Below are 8,132 nucleotides of genomic sequence, written 5' to 3' on the forward strand. Positions count from 1 at the left end.
TAGGTCTATGTGTGTCATGGAAAGTTACTTTTTATGTTAACACTGTAATGGGTACTGCTCCTTCCATATCACCAGAATCCATTGTTGCCATTGAACATTTTTTTAAAAGTTGTGATAGAAAGATGATATAAAATGTACTATCTTAACCATTTTAAATGTATATAGTTCAGTAGTGTTGGGTTATGTAACCACCTTCTACTTTCTGTGTCTATGAGTTTGACTACTCTATGCACCTTATATAAATGGAATCATACTTTTTATTTTTTTTCTTTTTGTGACTCACTTATTTTAAGGATGATATCTCCAAGCCTATCCATGTGGTAGAATGTGTCTTTTGTATGTATATACCACATTTTGCTTAATCCATTCATCAGTTGTTGCACATTTAGATTGCTTACCCCCTTTTGCTATTGTGAATACCGTTACTAAGATGGGCGTATAACCATCTCTGAGACCCTGCTTTCAATTCTTTTGGGTGAATACCCAGAAGTGAAATTGGTAGATCACATGGTAGTGCTATTTTTAATTTTTTGAGGAACAGTGTACCATTTTCCATAGCAGCTAAACCACATTCCTACCAGCAGTGCACAAAGGTCTCAATTTTCCCATTCTCATCAACATTTGCTACTTTCTGCTTTTTTGATAGTAGCCATGGCTGTCAGGTGGTATCGCGTTATGGTTTTGATTTGCCTTTCCCTAATGATTAGTGATGTTAAATATCTTTTCATGTGCTTGTTGGCCATTTGTCTATCTTCTTTGGAGAAATGTCTATTCAAGCCCATTGTCCCATTTTTAAATCAGGTTATTTTGTTGTTGAGTTGTAGGAGTTCTTTATATATTCTGGATATTAACCCCTTATCAGATACATGATTTGCAAATATTTTCTCCCATTGCATTGATTGGCTTTTCACTCGGTTGAACATGTCCTTCGATATGAAGAGTTTTAATTTTGATGTCCAGTTTATCTATTTTTAATTTTGTTGCCTAAGAATCATCTTTTATACTGTCACTTTTAAAAAATATGTGCAATACTTATTTTTAAAGATTTTATTTATTTTTTAGAGAGAGGGGAAGGGAGGGAGAAAAAGAGGGAGAGAAACATTGATGTGTGAGAGAAACCGATTGGTTGCTCTCACACATGCCCCAGCTGGAGACCTGGCCCACAGCCCAGGCATGTGCCCTGACTGGGAATTGAACTGGCAATCTTTTGGTTTGCAGAAGAATGCCCAACCCACTGAGCCATACCAGTCAGGGCTCTATCATGTGTTTTAATTACATAAGTAACACAACATTGAAGAAAGTTAGAAAATTCAGAAGACATACAGATGGCAAATAAGTTTGTGAAGAGATGCTCCACATCATGTCATCAGGGAAATGCAAATTAAAACAACAATGAGATGCCACTCCTCATCAATCAAAATAGCCAAAATCTGGAACATTGATACCACCAAATGTTGGCAAGGGGGTAGAGCAACAGGAACTCATACATTGCTGGTGGGAATGCACAAAGGTGCAGCCACTTTGGAAGAATTTGGTAGTTTCATTCTCCAGTCCCCCTTTCATCTCCTGATGAAGCTCCCACTCCAGGGCTGAGGGCTGTAGGTGCGGCTGGTCCATGCTCCAGGAAAGCTGAGCAAGGTGGACCAGGGTAAGCAGAGGATCTGGGCAACCACGGCAAGACATTGGCATGGCCATGTACTACTGTTTGGCTTCGGTAAGTCATTTCCCCTGTCTGAACCTCAGTTTCCTCATCTGTAAAGTAGAACTAATAATATCACCTCCCTTTAGGTTTGAGGTAAGAAATAAGTTATTGGTAACATGTAAAGTACCTAGCATGGAGTCTGGTAGGAATTTTCAATAAAAGGCAGTTGCTGTTGTTATTGTGGTTGTGATGAGGATGACTCAAGTAGGGAGAAATGGGGCTTAGTGAGGTCGTTTGGAACTGATCAAATAGTGGGACAGTGAAATGTCTGAGGCAGCCGAGCATACACTGATAAATACCACGACACTCAGTAGGTGTAGCTCCTTTAGCTGTAAACACATCAGGTCAACCTGTGCCAAAAGTGACATCAAAGACCCAGTCTGCACACATCATCATTTTAATTAACATCGGAGCAAAAGATGCCGTCGCCCACTAGGACCACCTGCATCCCAAGCCTTCCCACTTGTAAACTGTGGCCCTCAGGTGCCAGTTTGTTTTAGCAGAAGGACCATTTGCTTAAATGAGCCTGCCAAGTGAGAAGATCCAGATTTTTCCTTTTCTTTTTTAAAGATGCCACTGATATAAATAAGCCCAAGATGGTCTGTTTCTGCCACAACTAACAGATAAAAGAGAGTTGAAACAGACCTGCAGTTAATTGACATTGGGACACTGGGAGAAATCGATCAGGGGACGTGCCAAATCCACCCACCCAGGCTTTGAAGCCAGTTTGCAAACTATTGGGAAACTTCACAAACCCCCGTTTCCTCCCAGACAACCTTGGAGGAAAAATCCAAGTCGACAGAGAACATGAAAGTTACTCCATTGGGGCTTTATCTTAACAGATGCCATTGTCTTAAGACCAGTGCTCCCAGGAATGAGGTTGCCAGATGTAACAAAAAAAATAGGGCCCAGTGGAATTTGGGTTTCAGATAAACAGCAAATAATTTGAACTATCTGCCAAATATTGCATGGGACATAACTTACACTGAGCTATTTATCTGAAATTCAAATTTCATTGGGCATCATGTGTTTTATCTGACCTAGGAGTGACAAGGGAAGTGCTGAAATTCTGGGCCTTACGAGGCCCACATACATGCTGTTCAGTCTTAAGTTTATAAACTTGGAATCAGTTGCCAGTATTTTAAGGATTTCAAGCTTCCTTTAAAAATGGGGAACTCCCACCATGCTGGTAGTAGCTGCCTCGCTATAGTAACCTAACGGGGACAAAAGGGAATGTGGGAAAATGGAAACTGATTGCTGGCATATTAGATTGAAGGGATGGGGGTAAATTTGCTTCTAGTTCATCTGTTGCATGATCAATCTGGTGGTCGCGCTTCAGCAGCCTATGCTTCAGGCCTGGGGAGTTGGCCCTTTTTCAGGCTCCGCTGATGCAGTAGATTCAAGTGCTGGCTTGCAGGATCTAAAAGCTCACCCATCTGCAACGCCCCCGCCGAGCCTTGATCTTCCTCCTCCCTTTACTGAGGGCGGAAGCGTCCCTCCGCAGGCTGGAGACATGTGCGCTCACAACGCCCCCTGTTGACACAGGTTGGAGCTGCAAGTCCTAGAGGAGACTCCAGCTCCACCTTCACAGGCAAAATCTAAAAGGTGGCAAAAGAAAAACGGGTATGTGGGGGGCGGGAAGTGATTAAAAGAAACCTAAAAGTAGCATTTGAAAAGCACTTTGTTTCAAACCGAATTCTACGTGTTCCTTTACTCCTGGAAACATCCCCATATGGTGGGTACCTTATCCCCCATCTTTCTGGTTAATAGGCAAGGGAGCCAGGATTCTAATCTGAATTTGTGCCCAGAGCCCATGTTTGTTATCTAACAAACTTGTTCAGCCTTTTGAATTTTAACACATGTAGAAATTTGTGTAATCACAATAAGGTCACCTCCCCTTGCCCCATTCCTTCGTATTTAAACCCCTTAACCATCTGCATTTCTGGCAGTCATGAATCATGTTCCCCATCACTATAAGTTTGTCTTTCCCAGAATGTCGAGGATGTAACCGCTTGGAACTTGATTCCCTCCCTCAGGGTAATGTCTTTGGGATCCCTGCACTAGTTCATTCCTTTGTACTGAAGACAGCTATTACTCATTGAGCACTGACCACACTTCACCTTTTATAATGTGCAGTTTGCCCAAATTTTTGAGGGACAATAAGGATGCACATTATACATGGGTAGTGCTACTTCTGTATGTAAATATCAAAAATTTGTTACCAGTATATAGTTTCTTATACCATAATGTTCAGAAGTGCTCAAATTCCTTTATAATACAAAAAAAAAGCGCATCTAAATACAATTGAATTAAAACGAGTTTTTCCTGAAAAATTCCTTTTGGGCCGAAAACATGGGTGTGCCTTATATACTGGAGCACATTATACATAGCAAAATACAGTACTTTATGCCAAGTGCTATACTAAGCATTTTGGTATCTCATTCAATCCTCGTATTACTCAATGTCATGCCTTTTATAGGTAGGAAATTAGAAGCGGAGAGCTGATGGGAGCCACGAGCTGTAAACTGTGTCCCTACTATGCTAGGCCCTAGGCTAAGCACTTTACAGACATAAATTTATAACCTCAACACTCTCTTAAGTAGCCACTGTCATGAACCCCATTTCAGGTAGGAAAACTGAGGCTTAGAGATGCTAAACAATTTGCCCAGGAACCCTTAGCCCAGAGGACAAAGCAGCAAACAAAGTGTCTGGTGGGACTGAAATCAGGATATACGGGGGGAGCTAAAGGAAATCAGATTAGCCACGTGTCATTGAAATTTTCCAGTTTCACTAAAAACTTCGGGCATAGCCCCTTCCCACCTATTAAATCTCATGTATCACCTGTGAAGCAGATGTGGGACCCACCCTCTACCCCTGGAATTTGAAGTCTGTGCACATTTGGCTGTTAATTACTCATTTAGTGTTTCTTATTCCCCAATGATCAAACCCAAGAGCATTCTGATTTCAGGGATTTTTTTATTTTCCTTCTGCAGATAGGAAGCCTACAAAATTACATTATGCTTTCTCAGGAAAATAGAGGGTCAATCTTTTCCAAGAGGCTTTGTACTCCAACTCCACCAATGAGAAACTCCTTAGAAAGAAAAAAGGTAGATTATAATCAGTACTTCATTCTGCAGTGCTATTTGTTTGGGATATGGGAACATCTGGTTAAAACTTTAGGTACTAGGTGGAATGACTATCCAATTACCAGAGCAAGATTTCCTATCTTTAGACAACCTACCTCTTTCTGCACCTCAATGAAGCCTGTATGTTGTAACCATGTTTAAATGTTCAAACTCAGCCTAGTCTAAATCCTAATTATAAGGAATAGTCAAGGAGAAATCCAGGAGCACACCAAAAAGTTTTTATGTTGATTCTAGAGTAACACAGCACCAATGCAATGCATACAAGATACTTTAGAGACTAACAAGAGGTATTTAAATATGAAACAGGTAAGCTGGCACTAAGGAACTACTAATATTCTTAAAGGTCAGTTATGTGGGAGAACAGTCTAGCGGTTCAAGGTCAGTAAGATACTAACTTACCAATCGCAAAAACTGCATTTATACACAGACAGCAAACATTTTAAATAGCTGCTTCTGAGTACTGCCCTGACCCTGACCTTAACTGGTGACTCGCTTTGTGGGACACCCAACCAGCTGAGCCACATGGGGTCAGGGCATGTTGTTTTGTTTTAAATTGTCAAAACAAAAAACCGTGTCTGGAAACACATTTTTTTCCCTTGTAAGACCTAGCAGTACCAATAGGTCAATACAGTCTTCTATTGAGGACTTAATTCTACCCTTCTGTATTATATCCCCAGCTTGGAACTGGGTCCCTAGGTTACTCCCAAGCAGGCAAACTCAAAACCCATCTACCCTGGGCACATGCAATAATCATTTTATCAATGACTTATTAACATCATTTGCAGAGACCTTACCTGTTACAGACTGAGCCAAGGGGAAGATCAAGCTGCAATCAACTTACTTTCTGCCCCTTGACACACAGGGCTCTGGACCTGCAGCAAGTTAACAGATGAAACTAAGATAAATGACATGAATATAAGGGGGGAAAAAAACCCAGAGCAAGTCCAACCCTCACTTTAAAAAACCCACATATAAAATCATTTGTGAGTGATAAGCGGAAAACAGAAGTTATCCGGGGCCAATGCATCAGACAACAACTGGCTAATAGTTTAGTTGGATCAACAGGGTCGATCTGATGGGGAAAAAAGTTATGTCATCACCTGCAATGGCCACATTTGAGTCACAGAAAATACAATGCAAGGATAACCCCATATTTAAAAGAAAAGCGATCACTACCTCCATTCTCCAGATTCTGTCTGTTCAGCCATGTGGGCATGGGCACTTAGGAAAAATGTGCACATCGCTTCCCAATTCTTTCGCACTCCTTGATTCATCCTGGTCCACGCAAAGTCTGCTTTCTGTCAACAGTAAACCTGAGAAGAAACATAGAACATGAGCTCCAATCTGCTAGGTACCTAAGGAAATGAGGGGTTAGGAGCTGTTCAAGCTGGCATATCAGACAGAAACTGGCTTAGAGAAGTTAGATCAACATGGTCGATCTGTTGGGGAAAAAAGATCAGTCATCATACATGCCAGCACAAAGCTCCTGGCCTCTACACGAAGAGCCCTGAACCAGGAATAAGATCTGGTTGGTCTGCTTTACACTTACAAATTCATTCAGTATTCGAGCACTTGTGTTCCATTTTTTGGCAATAAAAAAATAGCAGCTAAGACAAACACCCCTGCCTTCTGAGCTTTTATTTGATACAAGCCAGCATGGCTGGCAAGAGTTGTGGGAAATGCTTGGCTTTTGTCCAAGTGTCAGGATGTTGCATTTTAATGTTAAGGCGTTAATCACTAAAAACCTGGGACATTCTGGAACAGCAAGAAAAACATGCTCCTCCCCTGCCCCAACGTCCTGCCCAGGCATGTAAACAAGTGCCTAGTAAACAGAATTAACAGTTGACTTTCCTTTAAAAAATGCCGACACATCTACCCATTTGCAAATTTAAGTGCACAAGAAAGCGGTTTATCAAGAAACACATGAAGGAATGTAATCTGAAATGTGCTTTAAAGGGCATTAAAAAAACTTACACACCAGACACAGAACAGAACTCCTCACTGTTACCTTGTGCCCCGCACACCATCTCTATGGGCTGTAAATGGTCATGTTTCTCCACTTTGCATTTTATCCAATCCTAGACCTTTCCTTGCTAGGCTTTCTCCTGCCTCCTCTGACTCTAATGCAGGGATTTTCAACCAATGTGCCTTAAGAATTTTTAAGGCATGCATTATCTGACTAGCCAGTGGCACTGACCTCTTTTCTCTTAAGATTGTCAAATAAAAAAATATCGAGAGCCAACACAATAGCTGTCCAGTGTGAATGAATCAAAATTATACCCATTTTTTAAAATCAAATAGGCAAAAGGTGTATTTTCTGGTGCGCTGCTGAATTTTAGTAATTTATGTGTGCCATGAGACGAAAAAGGTTGAAAGTCACTGCTCCGATGTATACAATATACTCCAAAACTGCCATTCTCTGGAGCATTTTCTCAATCCATTGAGTTTTTGCTTTCCCAGGTGTATGTAGTCAATTTGGCTCAAATAAACTCATAATAGGTACGTTTTTGGGAATTATAATAAAACATTCAGGGCACTTTATGGACTACCTAATTAATACACGCTCTACAGGAATTAGCTGTCGTTAAATCATTTCCAAGTTCCGCTCGCACAAGGAAGTGGCCCCTCCGAGCACGTGTTTCCCAACGTAGGCCAGACGACTTGCTCACCAAAGGTCAGGAGGCCAAAGGTTCTCGCTGTCTACACGACGTCGGCGTTCCCTTGGAGGCCCGGCAACGACCCCCTCTCCTTCGAGATCCATTCTGTACCCTTGGATCACACTAATCTGCAAAACAAAGGGAGGGCATCAGTTGCCATCTGCCCACCGTAGGAAAAGAACATGGCCGGGCCTTTTGAGGCTGGTGTATCAGAACTAACTGGCAAGTATTCAAAGGTATCAGCATGGTCGATCCGATGGGGAAAAAAAGTAGTCATCATTTTCACCAGCCAAGGACTCCTCAGGTCCGTACACTGGGGGGCGGGTTTTTCCAGCTCTAACTGATCTCCCGCGAGGCCCGAAGGCCTGTTAGGGTCAGAGCAAGAGGTGTTACGGGCAGAGGCGACGGCAAAAAAGAGAAAAGGAGAAACAAATTTTGAAAAGAAAACTGGTCTAAACTCACCACATATGGTAATAACCCGGAGTTCTCAGGGCGGGATGACATCGGATGAGGACGATGCAGGAGACGAAAAGCAACGACACCCAAAAAGAGCTGCAGGCGCGAAAGAACGACGCGCTCCGAAACGGCGCTTATATAACCAGAAGCGGTATTGCGCCTGCGCACTGG

General features: G+C 42.0%; 1 long non-coding RNA gene and 3 other non-coding genes across 4 annotated transcripts; all 4 read right to left on the reverse strand.

Moving 5' to 3' along the window:
* Nucleotides 1–4,641: 4,641 nt before the first annotated feature.
* On the reverse strand, nt 4,642–8,089 carry LOC129070629 (uncharacterized). Its single transcript, XR_008529140.1, has 5 exons — nt 7,968–8,089; nt 7,518–7,633; nt 6,025–6,161; nt 5,643–5,720; nt 4,642–4,793 (listed from the first exon to the last, which is right to left on the reverse strand). It is a non-coding gene; the product is annotated as an uncharacterized LOC129070629 (long non-coding RNA).
* On the reverse strand, nt 5,866–5,958 carry LOC129070996 (small nucleolar SNORD12/SNORD106). Its single transcript, XR_008529166.1, has one exon. It is a non-coding gene; the product is annotated as a small nucleolar SNORD12/SNORD106 (small nucleolar RNA).
* On the reverse strand, nt 6,235–6,325 carry LOC129070995 (small nucleolar SNORD12/SNORD106). The gene has a single exon (XR_008529165.1). It is a non-coding gene; the product is annotated as a small nucleolar SNORD12/SNORD106 (small nucleolar RNA).
* Nucleotides 7,706–7,795, reverse strand: LOC129070997 (small nucleolar SNORD12/SNORD106). Its single transcript, XR_008529167.1, has one exon. It is a non-coding gene; the product is annotated as a small nucleolar SNORD12/SNORD106 (small nucleolar RNA).
* Nucleotides 8,090–8,132: the final 43 nt, after the last annotated feature.

Source organism: Pteronotus mesoamericanus, unplaced genomic scaffold (genome assembly GCF_021234165.1).
Source record: "Pteronotus mesoamericanus isolate MK-2021 breed Mesoamerican mustached bat unplaced genomic scaffold, CSHL_Meso_final contig_25, whole genome shotgun sequence".
Taxonomy (NCBI): Eukaryota; Metazoa; Chordata; class Mammalia; order Chiroptera; family Mormoopidae; genus Pteronotus; species Pteronotus mesoamericanus.